Source organism: Protopterus annectens, chromosome 1.part1 (genome assembly GCF_019279795.1).
Source record: "Protopterus annectens isolate FY-2018-M chromosome 1.part1, PAN1.0, whole genome shotgun sequence".
Taxonomy (NCBI): Eukaryota; Metazoa; Chordata; order Ceratodontiformes; family Protopteridae; genus Protopterus; species Protopterus annectens.
The window spans coordinates 660,623,148-660,641,016 of record NC_056726.1 but is presented as its reverse complement, the minus strand read 5'-3'; the positions used below and the strand labels follow the sequence as shown (position 1 = coordinate 660,641,016).

Below are 17,869 nucleotides of genomic sequence, written 5' to 3'. Positions count from 1 at the left end.
ATGATTGCTAACATTTCAATGGGGATCCAGTTGTTCTGGGTAGGAGGCAGGCTGTGTATAAAAGCAAATGATATTCAAACTGGCTTCCCAGTTTTAATTGTAGTTCTGACACCAGTAATACAAAATTACAAAAAAAAAATGTAATGTTTCAGGAAAAACAGTAAATGGTACCAATTATTTTCTCCTTTTTAAGCCTTTTACAGGAAGCAAGTCTTCTGGCATCGCCCATTGTGGATAGGTGATATCCCCACTACCGATATATACTTACTCTGAGATTGTCATACATTGAAGGAAAGGGAATACCCTTGATTTGCATTAATTTTAAGATTTAGCATGTGCATGTCCCAAATTTTGTACAATGCCACTATCCTACTCACACAATTCTGAGAATTTAAACTTGTACCTGTTTTCTCAAAAGCAGTAAACCATTGTACTATAAATTAATACTTTATTATGCATTAAGCTGTTTATCTTGACTGTAAGGTGGTAGTCTATGAAATGTGGCCAAACAGACGGGTCAGCTGATCATAGTGAAATGGTCATCATCTGTCTTGTTAGGGGCAGTGTGTGTTGAGATAATCTGTGCATGTGAAAACTCTTCACGATGTTTCTTTGTTGACAGTTTGTTACTTCTTCACAAAGAAGATGTATCTTGTCAGAAGAAGCATACCGGGACAGTCTATTTGTAAAGTGAGCTGCTTGTATTCTCTGCAGTATTCTAGGAAAAACAGACACCAGCTGGATTTTTCTTTTCAGAATTGCTATGCTATTGTAATATTATCATTATTTGACACCACCATTACTGCAGATACCTTTAGATTATGTTCACACAATTGATAATACATTTATATTTTCCTTTCTAACAGAGTGGTAAAGATATATAAAATGCATAAGAACATATATATATTGTACTGTTATAATTGAAGAGCCAAACCACTGGTTATCTGCCATTGAAAGAAATGTGCTGGTATTAAAAATGTGAGAAACTGACAAATTTAACATAAATCTTCCATTTAAACTAAAATAAAAACAAACTTTTTTATGACTGGGGAGATACCACAGTCAAAGTTTCCTGTACTGGCAGTAGCATTGTGGTTGTTAGTTTCTGCACTGACCTACATACAGATCTTTAATGGCAGAATTATAGTCTTAGGGACATGTGTTACCTGTTCATCCAGGTAAAACTCTAAAAGTTTTTGTGAAGAGCTTTTTAAAAATGGATGGGGGTCCAACCTATTATATTTAATTTCCAAATGGATGGTTCTAATGGCATTTTCAGTGACAAACTGAAATGCCATGTTCTTTTTTATCTATTTGGGATTGGTATGTGACACGTAGAAAGTTGCATCTTTTTAGTGACAATAGCATCTGTAGGCAGAATTATGAAAGCCTTCTTGACTGCATTGAAGAAACAATGTCTAGGAAAAGTACCTAATTTTCAGCTGATTGTATCAGTGAAAAATACAAGCAATTTACTGCAACAAACTAAATACTGGTGAACACCCTAAGAAGAATTGTTGATAGCATGATCAGGTAAGTTCAATTTGACCTTTCTTGGCATCAAAACAGTTTCTCAGCATCACTGTTCAGCTTTTATTTTCTAAAGAAAGTTAATTTACTTTGAGTGAAAACAGTTTGACATTTTTCAATACAAAAAATGATAAGAAATTCCTGCAGAAATTCTGACATTATTTCTTCATCCCAGTAATATTAGACTAATACCACAGGGGTGTCAGTTTTTCTGCATTTCTGAGACCAGTCTTAAGTATTTGTAAAAGTGTACTTTCTACATTTTGTTGAGCTTCAAATGGTTACTAAGTGATATACCTATAAGTCATATAGTGGTCTTCTGGTGTATGAAACCATCTTCAGACTTACCCACAGAGTAATTATATTCCTGTTAAGCCTTTAGCCCTTAAGGATTTTGCTGAAATATTACAAGAATGCATTTCACTCTTATGATAGTGACAGTGGTATTCTGCAAGCCATTTTACACACACACACACACACACACACACACACACACACACACACACACACACACACACACACACACTTGTATAAATATGCCGACAACTATGTCAGACTACGTGTGTGTGTGCATGTGTGGTATACATCTACAAACAGATGTGTTATGGTTCATTACATAAAAAGCAATTTTGCCTTGGTTAATTGTATCATTATTTTACAGAAGCAAATTTCTTGAAGGATTCTTCAGGAATTAACAATTATAGGCAAGGATGTATGCTTTAGGGAATGCAATAATCATTCTGCTAGCATATTTAACATTTAATTGAACATATAGATAGCATATGTTAAAGACTGCATAAGGATTCGCTGTGTCTTGGGTGACATCAGACTACACCAAACTGTATAAAACCGTAGTAGATTAAGTACCAGAGGATTTTTCAGTCAGTAATCTCTTAAGCACCCTAACAAGGTACATATAAATGCCTATTTTCACTTGATTTCTGTCATGTAGGTGTCACTTTCTCAGTCTACCCTACACCCATACCTCTCAACTGTACAGATTTTCACACAATGTTCAGATTTTTGCCTTATATTGTTGGCCCATTTTTAATAAAATTGTAGTTTTCTGGCAAATTAGTGGCAAATCATTAAAGATTGAAGTTAGAAAATGATAGACATTTGAGTTTCAGACTTCATACCATTCAGAAAATTCATGCTAATGCGAAACCTGTTATTCTATCAACGTTCTAAGTCAGTAATAGCAATTGTTAAAAATTGTCCCTATTTTTGGGCCTTTGCCCTACTTGAATTGTCCAGATTTCTTGCTCTGAGGTTGAGAGGTATGCCTACACCTTGTCTGTCGAAGTGGTCAGTATGACATCAGTTGCAAAGAATTAGCCCCACCCATCTGAGCTGTATATGTATTAGTTGCTAGTAAAATGTTGCAAATACAGAATCTAGCATATGCTCAATTAAGTGTCGTATGACAAAGATTGCGAAAAGATTAATAAAAGAGCTCTAGATTTATTGCACTCTATCTTAGTTGGAAATGAGCTTGAAGTGGCAGTGTTTTATAGTGTAAATTTCATCAGTTACACAGTATTTCTAATATGTTTTACAAAGCAACTCACTTTTGGGATGTAAGATCAGTCAGATTAATCTTTTTCAGTCTAGATATTTGTTGATAAAGAAAAAATATTTAATGTACGTATTTGAAGGAGAGTGCAAGAAAAATATTTTACTCAGAATTCAGAAAAATGACTGCTAGAAATTTTCACAGTAATGTATGTCACAGGTCTGTAGTTAGAACTTTAGGGAAAATGAGACCTGGAGAACTGAATTATTTTGCACTATTGGCTTTTTGTTTCTTCATGTTATTTCTGTCTGTAGTTATAATATTTTAAATATAACACAGCTTGAACATAGGTTAGTAGAAAAGTGACAAAATAATTGAAGCTTGCTCCATCAAGATTTACAGATAATACTGGGCCACAAGTTGAAGAATTTTTATGGGTAAAGATCCCCACACCCTCAAGGAGGAGGCTGTGCACCTGCTGTATTTTCATATAAATGTGAGGTAACCAAACCAAGTTTATAACCCATTTTTTAGAGTTGAACTCTGTAGTCTATTATACAGAAAATTAACCACCACACATGAATTCAAAAAAGCTCTCAAAGAATACCTACTAAATATCTTGACCTGTAACTGCAAAAGAACTACTCCGAACTCCCTCCTAAATACAGCCACTTAGTCCATTCTTCTCCACTATTTCCTTACTACCTCTTCAGATGCCCCATTCTACCTCCACTATACTGCTCGACTCCTGGCATCCTCTCACTTTCCCATCGTATGCCCACTTCTCTCACTTCCCCCTCTCAAAACTCTCTCGCTCTCTCTTACTTGCCATCCTCCCTCTTTCTCTTATTCTTACGTCCCTTCTACCTCCTCTACCTTCATTGTGTATATGATAATAACCTGTAAATTATTTGTCTACTGTCTCAGCAACTGACACGTAACCTAGCAAATCTCAATTGCCACTATTGCTGCAAACCTACATTGCACCTATGCTGTATATTGTAAACTGTTCTTTAACTGCTTTAAGCATGTTTTTGAATGTGTGACTTATAAATAATTGATCCACTGTTCTAGCAACTGCTCTGTTACATAGCAAATCTCAGCATGGCATGGCCACAGCATCCTTTCACTGTAACCATGCTCTAATGTGTAAATAGTTTCTCAACTGCTTCAAGCAAGCTTGTGCTGTGTATTTCACTTGTATCAATTATATGTACTCCTTAGATTGTCGCCTGCCTGTGCTATTTTTCTACTGTTGTGGAGCTGTTGTACCTGGGCCTCCACTGAAAAAGGGCTTTGGCTCAGTCAGACATTCCTGGTAAAAAAAAATGTCAAATAAATAAAAATTACTATAGTGAACTGGCATTGATTATCCTGTCATTCAGCAAGTAAACATATTCCAAGAGACACATGTACTGTTTTAGTAATTTTTTTTAACCTAATGGTATCTTTTGGATCTGAAAAGAAGAAGTCTGTCCCACATACTGAAAGGTTTAATACTGCAAGTATTAGAATTGCTCAGCAGATGAAAGTTTCCCAGGCTTTTTAGTATCTCTCTCCATTCCATAACGCTCCATGGTGCCAAGTCACTCAATTCATCTTTTTTTATGCTTCAGATTCAGGTGGGAAATATAGAGAGTTATGATCAAATTTCTGATTGTAACCCTATTATTATGTGTTTGAGACATGGATCACAAGACATTCACATTGAGAGTAAAGCTTGAGAGGTGAAGATTGGCACCCATATTGAGAACATACAATAATTGGTAGTTTCAGTGAGATCCAATCATAACTCTTGGCAGTGCATGGAGTTTTGTCTGTATTACCACTTATAAAAGAAAAAAAAAACACAAGGGTTATCAGCATCTGATGTTGCATACCCTCCCAGTGTCAGCATCACCTCTCCTATATCTAAGTTTGTTCTCCCAGTCCATGTCTCACAGATGATTCAGATTTCTTCTGCATGTGTTGAGCTGTCTGGGATACTGCTATTTAAACCTTTGAGCATTATCCACATTGTGCAGTCTGAACCATTTCACTTCCTGCTGTACATCAATAATTGCAGGGTATTTTAACTATGCAGCTGTTTCATTCATAACTCATTTAATACCTTCAGCATAGCCATCCCTCTCCTGTACTGTCCCACACAATCCACAACCAACTTTATGAATATCCTGCAAATGGAATAACTTTAAGGGTTTTTGCTTGTCTTAATATTTAATTTATTTTTTAACTTCAAAGTAATGGAAGCATGTCAAAGCATAAGTGGGTCTCCATTGTGTATCCTCCCTATTAGTGTCTCTTGATTTCCTGGTAGCACACATTTCTCCTATCATAGCTGCATTATAAAGTGCTACAGTTCACGGATACCACTCTGTCTTGTATTCTAATTATCCCGATGTTGCAACTTCCTAAGCAATTTTCAAGATCACATATCTTTTCTGTCTGCATTTTTATTATTTCTGTTACATCTTATATTCTGTGGATAGTTTCCTGCAGCTCAGCTTTAATTGTTTCATCTTCCTCCAGATCTTGCACATTTCCCTGTAGCCTTTCCACTTCTGGTTCTTGTCCTATTGTTTCTTTAAAGGAGCTCATAAATTGGTATACTGTGATTATCTTTTCAAACAAAATACACAATTGCTTTTCTTTATTTGCAGTTTTAAACACATACATCTGTTCTTCATTCTGTTCCAATTCACTCATCTTTCTTTCTTGATTTTTTTATGTTCTTCCCTGGAACTTAACTTTTCTCCAAATTCATCCAGAGCCTGTACAGAGCTTTGGGCTTAGGTAGCTATCTTCACAAGGGTCTTTAGTGACACCTTCTGTTACAGTATTGATTTTTATCTTTTATGATATAGCATCAGAGCCTTCGCCATCAACAATTCATTGTTGATGCAACTAGTGTCCACAGTGCCAATGTCAGCCATATGGATGGTGTGTTGTCAAGCATTTTGGCCTCTGGGTATTCAAACCTGAAGATGGTGGCAATGCAGGTCCTGCTGCAGACTCTGTGTACTTCATTGTCCTGGTTTTCTTCAAAACTGTGTATCTCATCCACAAGAACTCAAAACCTGTGCTTTTATATCTTCTTGCTTCTTGGCTCCTGGCTTTTCAGCTAGTCATTCTCTAGTAGATTTCATGGACCACAGCCCTTCTGTGTCCTGCTAAGACATAGTCTAAAACCAAAAGAGTCTGTTCATCTTTCTGTAATACTGTACAGATGCAGAGGACATGAACTGTTTTTTACAAATTGAAACATTCTGACTGCCTTTTGGAGTCCCTTATGGAGGATAGAGGTGACAGTGAGGGACCAAACTCACCCACATTCTTCTCCTCAGATGACCACAAATTATAGTAGTATTTAGTGTTAGTATGCTAGCAGAGGGGTAGTCAGCTGACCTTGTGGCCTTCTCCTTGGTCTGTCAAACAGTACTCTTGAGTGGTAACTCTTTTTTGATAGTTGTCTTGAAAGATAATAAGTAATCATTGGAAAAACGTATGTTGGCTCCAATACCCTAGAAGGCTGACTGGATTCCCCAGCCTCCTAGAGAGCTGACAGTTTTGATTGAGACTTCCAAGACTAATGCCTTTGTTTTGGCAGTGATCCTTAAAAGTGCTCCCACACCACAGAGCCCAGAAGTCCATTAAGCTGTGTCAGACCATAACAGATTTTAAACAAGATATTGCAAATGAAATGTGCCAGCCTTTAGAGTTGTTGCCGGGTGACAATCAAGGATAAGGTGCCTTCTCAAGTCATGACTACCTCTAATATGATAACCATCCTGATTTACACTGTTATTGTCTGAAAGGGCTGCCAGAGCAACTGGAACTGAAATTATTCCCCAGCATACGCATGGTTATAGCTTTCTGATTTTGTGGAGGCCACTAAGTTGCCCTTTTTGGAACCTTTCAGATCCTTTCAAATTTAGCAGAGATTTCAAGAAGAACCTTGATAATACAGAGAAAGAAGACAAGACCCTTATGGCTATTGGTGTTAAATTCCATCCCTCAATTTACAGTCTTCAGGATGCAAAAGACACAGTGTAATATGCATTTTGACAAGGCACACAGCCCAAACTTGGCAGAGGGCAAAAGGCATGAAATTAATTTACAATTGTAACTTCCAGATGGAAAAAAGGCTGAAAGACAAGGGTTACCACCAAATCCAGGAGGCCTCAATCTATACACGGTATTTAGCAGTGCTCCTAAGGTGTTGCCTGACTGTACCACTGTAGAAGCTGTTAGGGACTTATCATTGTCTTTCCTGGTCAGCTTGGATATCTATTACCAAAGTCAAGAAGACAAGACCAAATTATCCAGGAGGTACAAAATCCCCTTCCATCATTTACCAGTCCCTATATCTGTTTCCCTTCCTGTGTCCCATCTTGTTGTAAAAATTCTATAAGGTAGCAGGCATTCGACTTTCATTAAAAAGAGCCACCCAAGAAGTCATACTACACCAGAAAGGATTAGGATATTATTCCAGATTCTTTTTGGTGCTTAAAAGAAAAGAATGTCAGACAAAGTTTATGCTTGTTTAAATGTCCTAAAATCTTTTATTCATACATGTACCCTTTGCATGGTAATTGTGTAGTTAATCCCTTCCTATCTATGAGAAAGAGACTGGCTGGCCTATTCTAACCTCCAGGATGCCTATTTGCATATCAAAACTGCCAAGGAGTCATGGAGGTTCTTGAACTTCTGGCTAGGAGACAATCAGTTCTGGATGCTTTCATTTGGTCTCAACTCACTGTCCAGGGCATTCAGCAAAAATGTGTTCTTAGGTTCATTCTATCAAAGGTTGCAAGGGTCTAGATCTTTCCATGGTTTAATGACTGGATGTCAGATGCTCCACTGGTACAACCTGTGGCCACTTCCTGAAAGTCTCTTCTCAGTAATATTCACTATCTAAGTATCACTGTGATAATCCAGCAAAGTTTTTCTTAGCTTTGCATCAGCTGCTGACATTCACTGGCAGGCAGCTAGACATGATTCATTGTCATCACATTTGCCGCAGAGCAGATGCTTCATCTTCAGACTTGGATTTCAAAGACTGTATATTTTAATGTTGTTTTCTCCTCAGCTGAGTGTGAAGGTGATATATTGATGGCTGCAGCCATCCAAATGATGTATGTAATGCCAAATTTCACAATTTATGTTTCAATGGAAAATAGTGGTACAGGGGTCACCAAGTTCAGCCTGTATGTCTGGTCTAATCAAGATATCCTTCCAGAACATTCAAAGACTTCAGTGTATGATGTCTGTTGCATTTCTGGAAACCCTCTTCCTATTACCCATCACACAACTACAAATATGTTTGCCTTAGGGTTGATAGGGGACAGTGCAAAGGGACTGATGGTGTGAGGTTCCCGGAACATTTGAATTATATCTCCACATCAGTGTGTCATGAAGATGAAGGTAGCTTTACTGACACTATCAGCATTTCAAGGTTACCTTCTCAAGGATTAATTGCTCTGCAGTCAGTCAACATGGCATTGTTCTGCTATATCCATAAGCAGTTGAGAAGCAATCTTATCCTTTATATCAGGAAGAGGTAAGAGGCTGGGATTGTGCTATCCATCTCAACTGCTTTCTAGTGGCCAGCAGCATTCTCAGGATGACCACTTTCCTCTTGGACAGATTGAGTCATTGCTTCTTAATTCCTCAGTAGTCATCCCTCAGCTTCTCTGTGACCATCAAGCTGTCTTACCTGTGGGTAAGTCCTCATTGTGACTAGTTTGCATTTCTAACCACACCCAAATACAACAGGCATTTTGTCTGATTACTCCTCAGAAAAGACACACTGAGGATGCCATTGTTCACAAATGCCCAAAGAATCCTTTATTCTTGCCTTACTTCCTCAGGGGATGATGATCATCCAAAGCTATTATTGACAAGTAATAAATGTTCTTATTGTCCCTTGCTGGCCTTGGCAAACATGCTTTTTGCATCTGCCGCACATTTTGGAGAACCTAATGTGTTTACACCTCCAAAAATACTGTTTTTTCCATAAAATGCTAGGCCTTTCTAAAGAGCACCTTCCTTTTAAGACAACTATTTGGGAATCCATTCCCCATTGGAATTTGGACTTTAATGCTAGAAAAGCTAGGTTATCCCTCTTTGACTGTTCATTTTCAGCTGAGTTGAAGTACATTTTTGGAAGACTTTAGTTTTAGTAGCAGTCACATATACCAGAAAATTTATGAGATGTTTGCCCTTTCTGTTGATCCTCAATATTTACTGTGCCATTAGGACTAGGTCTCCCTCAAACTTAAAACAAAATCCTTTCTTACCTAAAGTTTTCATAGATGTAAACCTTAACAAGTCCATAGATTTGCTTGCCTTCTTGGCTGAATATGCTAAACCAAGGAAAGCATCTGTTGAATTGTCCTGACCTGATTTGATAACAAATTTTATATCAAGGTGAAGAATATCCACAAAAGCAGTCATTTATTTGTAATGTTTTCAAAGAGAAAATGTAGGCAGAAGATATCTAAGCTTAGCTAATTGAGATGTCTGATTACATCTAGTTTTGCTACAATAAATATAGGAAGCCTCTCAGTTCCACGTCTAAGGCATATTCCGGTATAGCAGTGAATACATCTACAGCTTTCTTCAGAATGCGCCTCTGGATGACATTTGTACAGCAGCTACCAGATCTTTGTTAATCCAGCTTTCACTTTGGGGTCACTGTTACTCAGGATATGTTTAAGGATGTCCCTTGAGAAAAAAAATCTTTATTGTAGAAGATGGACCTGAACTTATCAAATATGAGAAGTATGTGCTTTCTATTATAGTAAATCTGTAACAGACAAGTCCATCCTCTTGAAGACTCCCACTGACTTTTCCCCATCTTAGATATTGGTGGAGCTGGTCTCGACTTTCTCCCGTCTTGTCTTCCTCTAACTTTGGCATTAATAATTCATCCACAAATATTATGTTTGTTCATTTCCTTGGTTTCCCAGTCCTCTTCTTTATACAAATTAAAAAAAAAAAATCAGACATCTGTAATATCTCTGTAGTGAATGGAATGCAGTGATCATGTTCCAATATCTGGAAAACGCCACATAATTGAAGTGCTTCTAAAGAATGGGAATCAGACTTAACAACTGTTAAGCACCTCTTACTTAAGTTAGGATCTGCAATTACAATAGGCAGATAAAACTCCCAGTTCTGACCAGCAAATGACAGCAGCAGAATAAAAACACATTTGTTTTTGCCTGCTGCCTGTGCTAGTAATGTTTCCCTGACTTTCTGTTACATAAGCGTGAGTGTTTGTCTTTCTGACAGTGCTCGCTGAGTGCTTTATGGCTTTTCTGTAACTTGTAGTACATGGAGCACATAAAGCTCTATGCACTAGAAAGAATTATGATAGTGTCTCCAATCATAACACTTTATGTTCTGTCAATATGAATGCCAAGATTCACCTCTGTAGCTTAACTCTCAATCACATAAGCCATTTAAGATGTGACCCATTCATAATCCTGTATATATGGTTTCTGGTTATTTCTCTCGTTATAGGCTCCCTAAGTTAGGCTCAGAATCTTTCTACTTTCTGTAGCCTAAGCCATTGTTGTAAGTGTTTACAGTCTATAGTTTGTCAAAAATAGTTGCTCACTTACTTTCCCTTTAGTACTGTGTAGTTGCTTCTATTCTTGTTCTTAGAGATTTCCCCTTCTTTGGCAATAATGTAACCTTTGTCAGCACCACTAACTAAATCCTATTACTTCTTTCCCATATTTCTTTCTCACTTTTTATACCATGCTTTTAATGCCCTTTTTCATTTTATACCAATCACTAGCTAGCTATCCATGTTGACGTAATTTTATCATCCCTAATAACTTCTGAATCATACCCACTACACATCATTTAAATTCTTCACTTTTCAAAATATAAGTAAGATAGCACAAATGTTTAATTTTAATATAATTTCCATTCATATTAATCTATTTTTGTGCATGATCTGATTTAGTTATTGGTTGGGTCCCAAAGCTTTCAATTGAATGCATATGCTTATGTGAAATATAATGCTTATCTAGTCTAATATAGTTGTTGTACCATGGGGAATACTATCCGAGTTCCCGCCACTGAATTCACATTGTCCATACCAAATATTTTCATATACTTCTTCAGAAATCTTCCCCGTGTTGATTATTTTCCATTCTTGGTCACTCTGATGCATCTTTTCTATAAATATTGGTAAATTATATTCCCTGCTGAAAGTATATTATTTCTCCTCAAATTCTTTTAAGCTCCGTAATATTTTAGGTGGAATATATATACTTAACAATGTAATCTTCCTGCTGTCTTAATAGCCAATTGCTACCACAAATCTATCATGATATTTTCTGTCATTATTTGAGCCCCTGTAGTAACTCAGTATTACTTCTCCCCTCCCCTTTGTCATTACTCTGTTGAATGTCCATCTTAAATCTTTGCCAAATTCACATGCTTTTTCTATCCAATAACATCTCCTGTAACATTGCTATTTGAACCCTACTTTTTTAATATAATTCAGTATTCTACTTTTTGTCCATACCTGTAAGGCCATTTGTGTTCCATGTTAATAATGATAAACCAGAATTTTTTGATAAAAAGCTGTTACTTGCATATATTATACATTTCTATTTTTTGAGTATATGTTTCCAACCTATAGCTCACATACTTCCCTTTCTACTATTTATGATTCTTTAGCATAGTTTAGTGCATCATATACACACAGTACTATATGTTATTAATAATAATAAAAATTCACAGCTTCCTTTCCCCCATCACTAGTCACATTCCTTCATTTTCCTCTTGGTCTCCACTTCTACTATCAAAAAAACTTCTACTGAAACAAAAAGCAGACTCGTTAGCTGCTGACTGGCTTCCAACAGATTACCTGGAAATAGTAACTGACACTGGGGCTTTCTCTGCATCTGTTTTCATACAAGTATGTGAAAATAAGTTATATGAACTTCTACAAGGCAGAGGTGGCCGTAGGAATAGGAATCTAACATTGCTGGTGCAGCAGGCTCTGCAAGACCTACGAGCCAGCACTAAAATTGTTATTCGACCAGCTGACAAAAGAGGCCCAGTGGTGGTGTTGGACTCTAAATATTATTATGATGAGATGTTAATAATGTTGTCTGATGTAAATGTTTACAGAATGGTGAATCCTGACATAGTAATAGATTTGAAACGACAGATAAATAATTGTTTACAGGAATGTGTATGTATGGGACTGCTGTCAAAGGACCTGTTTGAATATTTTTTGGTAACGGAACCTTTAATACCCCAGATGCATGTTCTTCCGAAAATACACAAATCCATTTAAACCACCGTTTAGGCCCATAGTCGCAGGGAATGGTTGGGTAACAGAACCAATCTCAATTTTCTTGGATAAACAGTTGAGATTGGTACTGGATGAGTACCCAATAGTTTTAAAAGATACAGAGCACTTCCTGAGGGACCTGTATGAGGTAACTATAGGTCCTGATCCCAAGCAATTTGAGTACCTTGTAACTCTGAATGTAGTTTCCCTCTTTACTTGTATACCTAATCAGGTAGGAATTCAAATGGTGACAACATGCCTGTCTAGATCTGGTAAGTTTGAGACTAGGCAGGTGGACCTAACTTTGCCTTTTACTTGAGTTAGTGTTGGATTATAATATTTTCATCTTTAGAGACAACTGTTACAGACAACTAATGGGAGTGGCAATGGGTACAAGCTGTGCCAACTTATATGCCAATTTGGTGATGATGGATTGGGAACAACAACATGTCACTGGCACTATTCACATCAGGAACAGAAGTCCAGGAACTCTGAGAAGTGGAAAAAAAAAAAGCCAACGAACCCTCTTTAATTATAGTTATTTCTTTGTAAGGTAAGTTCGGTAAAATCTTCCTTCCCACCTTCCTCAGACAAGACTAAACAACCATCAAACATCAAAGTTCTTATTAATACTTGAAATGTTTGTGACCTCATAATTGTTCATAAAAATAAAAAAGGCTAATACATTTTAAAAAAACCAAACATTTTCTTAATGCAAATCACCTACCCTAATAAATCAAAGCAAGCAAGCAGAAAAAATACATATAATAGGCAGAAATCACTGTGTGACAAACATAATAACATTTAAATGTACAACTCTAGAAATATGTACAATAAATACAGTAAAATGCAATAAATTGAATTAAAAAATTTCATCTATTTAATGCAAATAGTTCAAAAAACACTTAATCAACACTATCTCATTCCAAACATGATCCACATTACATGAACACATTTGGCTAATGCATTTGTCAAGTCACTCCCTTTGAATAGCATATAGATGTTCATATATCCTTTTATTTCTAATTTTTCTTTCCCTCCTGGTAGGAGGTAGGTTTGTCGCCTAATAATTTTAACAACAGTACATTGAATGACTCAATTTGACTTTCAAAAAATATGTGTATGTAATAATCATCCATACCATAAGTGAACAAAATTGAATTGATGTTATTCATCATACCATTTTTTATTTGAACCCCTTATACCTATACTCCCTCCTCTATGTAATGGTTCAAATGATGATGTTCTTTTAGTATATACCTCCCTTTTAAATCTTCTACAAAATCTGAACAATATCAAGTAATGTCTCAAACTAGGCACATCTGTTCGTAAGAAAACCCTATGTGTAATGAAATCAATTGTCCATTGCACACCAACATTATGTGGAATGACCGTGATACAGGTCTTTAATGTCCACTACTAAGAATATCTGAAAGGCTCTGTTGAGTGTTGTTTACCACTTTAAGAATAAGCTAATCTGAACCATCAACAATTAATCTGAAGGATCTATCTGATGGGGTCTTAGTGTTGGATTAGGGAGTCCCAAAAAGGGCCAAAAGGAGTCCTGCTGGGCATCAAGAAATGGAGCAAATCAGAATCAAAATCTCTTCATCAAAAACAGATCGATCTTCCATTCTTTTTGATCTTCCTTTTGGCAGTATAAACCTCAATTTTAAAACTGACAGCTGACAGCTATATATGTCTGTATATCTTTGTATTCATACTCAATCTTCAAAATTATCCATGAAAACAAGCCCTCCACCTTTATCAGGTGCCATAACTCTAACATTGTCTGTCTATTTTAGTTGAAATGAATGCAAGATCATCAAATATATTTATTTTCTTCTTTTTTTTTTTTTTTTGGAAAAATATTGTTTATTAGCCAGTGCTCTGAGATCCAGCTCACACATCTTCTCAAAACCACAACAACGACTGACATATAAAAATCAACCAACTATAGTGTTGGCAAGATTAAATTTTTGGTACAAAACGAAAATCACAATCCTTTAGCAAAAAATTAATTACACTATCATCAAATCAGAGAGAAATTATATAATAAAATTTGAATTTCTAAAGCCTCATTAAACATTATTGTGGTTGGTAGAAGAAAAGCATTACTATCATTTGTTGTACTCAAGTTGAAAAAAACTGGCGTCTCATGCTGATTGCCCTCTTCTTCCTTTGATTCCTATTCAGTGTTTACCGATGTTTTGTCGATGACCTTTTTTGTGGGTTGGAGGGGAGACGAGGCAAGTCATGATTTATTTTTCTCCCAAGTTAATAAGACGAATGGCTTTTTGAAATTCACCATGAGTAAATCTCAAAATAACATTGATTTCCAAGATGTTACAGTAGTAAGAGAGGGAACCAAGTGGACCACAATGATGCACAGAAAGGATTGTCATCGCTCGGCTTATTTAGATAGGGGAAGTATGCATACCCAGCATAGTTTTAGTAATATAGTGAGAGGGCAAGTCTCTAGACTGTCTGATGAGGAGTTTGACAAAGCACTGCATGTATTACAACAAGAATTTCTTAAGAGGGGTTATGGTCAGGTGGAGCTAGAAAAGGGCATAGCATACAGTAGTTTGTGAAAGATAGGATAAAGCTAGACCATATTTTTCCAGTCCTAGAGGAGACAGAAGACATAAGATTTCGATCAAACATGATGTTCCCATGATTTAATATTATACATAGGATATAGACATAGTGAGGGATGTAATACGTAGCAATTGGCATATTTTAAGTACAGATGAGAAGTTATCTGGATTAGTGGGTAGAAGCCCTAGGTTCATCTATAAGAACAGAAAGACATTAAAACAACTATTGTGCTACCCCGGTCCCAACATTACATGCAGTCCTAACCTATGGTTAGGGATGCATAGGTGTTGTTCCTGTGCCTTTTGTGAGTATGTGGATGAGTCCAGGTAGTTGAGACATCCTGAAACCTGTCAGTTATGGCAACTTAGTGTCAATGCAGACTGCAATACTAAAAATGCAATATATGTTGAACACTGTAAGTCTTATTTCAGATTCTGCATGGGCAAAACAAATCAATTCCTGCGAGAGAGGATGAAGGACCACATGTACTGCACAAAGAAGGGCCATGATTATAGTGCCCTTGCAAAACATACAATGCAGGCAGGAAGTGAGCATGGTTTTTTGTTTCAAGTATTACAAGTGGTTAAGACAGTATCAGGAAGGGAGTCCTCATTAATAGAACAGAGAATTCCGAATTACAATGGATATTGAGGCTGGGGGCACATAAAGGTTATGGATTAAATGACCATGATACCTTGAAGACCATACTAAAGTCAAGAAAGCTGAGATAAGATCTTTTTAATGCTTATTGTCAGGCTACATCAACTGTATATGATAGTGATCAGTTAATTAATTTTGGAGGGAGTTTCTTTAATTTTGATAGGTTAATGAGTTCTAATTGATTTTAACAAGCCTGTATAAGAATGCTTTGGTGGTTGTGGTAGTATGTCTGATGAACCAGTGTGGAATCACGACGAAAGCGCTTTACATTTTGTGCAATAAACTAGGATTTGTTTTATTGGATTCATGTGCTTCTTGCCATACACTTCCACCTTGTTTTTTGGTTTTGCTGTTGGGGATTTTGGTGAATTATTCACTGCTTGGGACTTTTGTTTGTGTAATAATAATAAAAATTCACCTCTTCCTTTCCCCCATCACTAGTTACATTTCTTTGTTTTCCTCTTCGTCTCCACTTCTACTATTAAAAAAAACTTCTACCCCCCTCATGGTTCCACAGCTTTCTGATAGGCAGCAAGCAGTCAAATGGAAACAAAATCTGCCTCCTTCCAACAAGTTACTGTCAGTGTCCACATGGATCAGTATGAAGTCCCCTCTAATTCAACATTTTTTATAAACAAACTGTATACTACCATCAACCTCACCAGCATACTTCAAAATGCTGGTCTTTCAATTTTTATATGAGTAGCCCCATACCTAATAATACTTCAGAACATTGCCCAAAATTCTTTACTGCTAGTGAAACTTGGCTAAAAGATGCAAATCTCCTTTTAAATCCTAAAAAAAATGGGATTTTTACTTCTAAATAATACAGCATGAAAGGCAATATTTTTGTAATAACCTCTTCCAACACCCCACCTAAATCACACATGGTCATGCAAGTTCTCCTCCCCTGGGCAATTCCATTTTCCTTTGTCAGATCATCATCCCTATTTGTTTATAACCTCTATCCCCTTCTACTCAACAGACCTTTCTACCACAAGTACTAAATTTCTTTCCTTCCTTCCTTGATTCCCAGATTACATTCCATTTTTTTCTGACCTTCCTTCCTAGTGTATCCATGTCCTTCAAATATTCACCACCGCTCTCTTATAACCAGGGTCTATATCAGTAAGTACCCTAGTAGTCTTACCTCCACTATTCTTGACTCTTGAGCTATAAAAATGCCCCCCCCTATTTTTAGAATTAACTACCATCTGTCTGTTGACTAATGATTTACACTCCTTTCCTCAATCGTATTTATTCCTAACATCTACACCCATGTCATATCTAATGTCTGCTTGTCAGATATATTACAGTTGAACTATTTTCATACTAAATGTTTTACACTTGGAGTTTAATATCACCACTGAAGAAGTACTTGTTTTAGCTTTATATGGTGTCACCACAGAAAAATACCTATTTGCATCTAGATGACGTAAGAACTATCTTTGTAAAAAAAAAAAAAAAAAAAAAATACCTTGAATATCTTAAATTTATCTGTGGGAGTTTTAATCCCTAGGCCACCACTCAAAATGGGCTTTGTCCAGTCACACTTTCCTGGTAAACAAAGACATCTAAATAAAATCATGCCACATATGATACGATCACTATGGATATTGAAGGAAGCTACAAATCCTTCTATTGTGCCAGGAAATTAATGATTAATGTTCAACAATGCAATGATCTCATCCGTAGTAATGTCACACATTCTGATCTCAAGGATATAGCCAATATGTTGGCTGAAAGAAATAGTGCTACTTTTACTCTGCTTACCCTTATTGTAGTCAACACTGTCCCTGAGAAGGTAGTTTCCTGTAAAAGGATAAAAATAATACTTCCATGGGACCAGATTACATACCAGGTTGCATTTTCATCAGTGCCACATATGCACTATCTCACCCTCTACGTAAACTGTTCAAACATAGTCAATCCAAATAATTTGTGACTGATACCTGGAGAAAAGTCACAGTGACTCCCCTACACAAGGGTCTCTGTCTCTCTGTCTACACACCCCAGTATTACAGGCTTATCAGTCTCACAAGCCCTATATGGAAAGCAATGGAATGTGCCTTAGCAGAATTCATTTATGCAGGCGTTGGCAACTTGACTGTTTTAAAACCCACTCAATTTGGTTTTGTGAAAGTCAGGTCTTATATCATGAACAGAGTAAAATTCTTTGAAAAGATTACAGAGGCTGAAGGCAGTGGTCACTTAATACATGCTTCTTATACTGATCTGGC

The 17,869-nt window shown here is 36.6% G+C and overlaps 1 protein-coding gene across 2 annotated transcripts in view; it reads left to right on the top strand.

The window, feature by feature from the left end:
• PHF24 (PHD finger protein 24) overlaps window positions 1-17,869 on the top strand; it is a 1,962,240-nt gene that overhangs the window by 708,820 nt on the left and 1,235,551 nt on the right. The gene's annotated exons all lie outside the window — the stretch shown is intronic.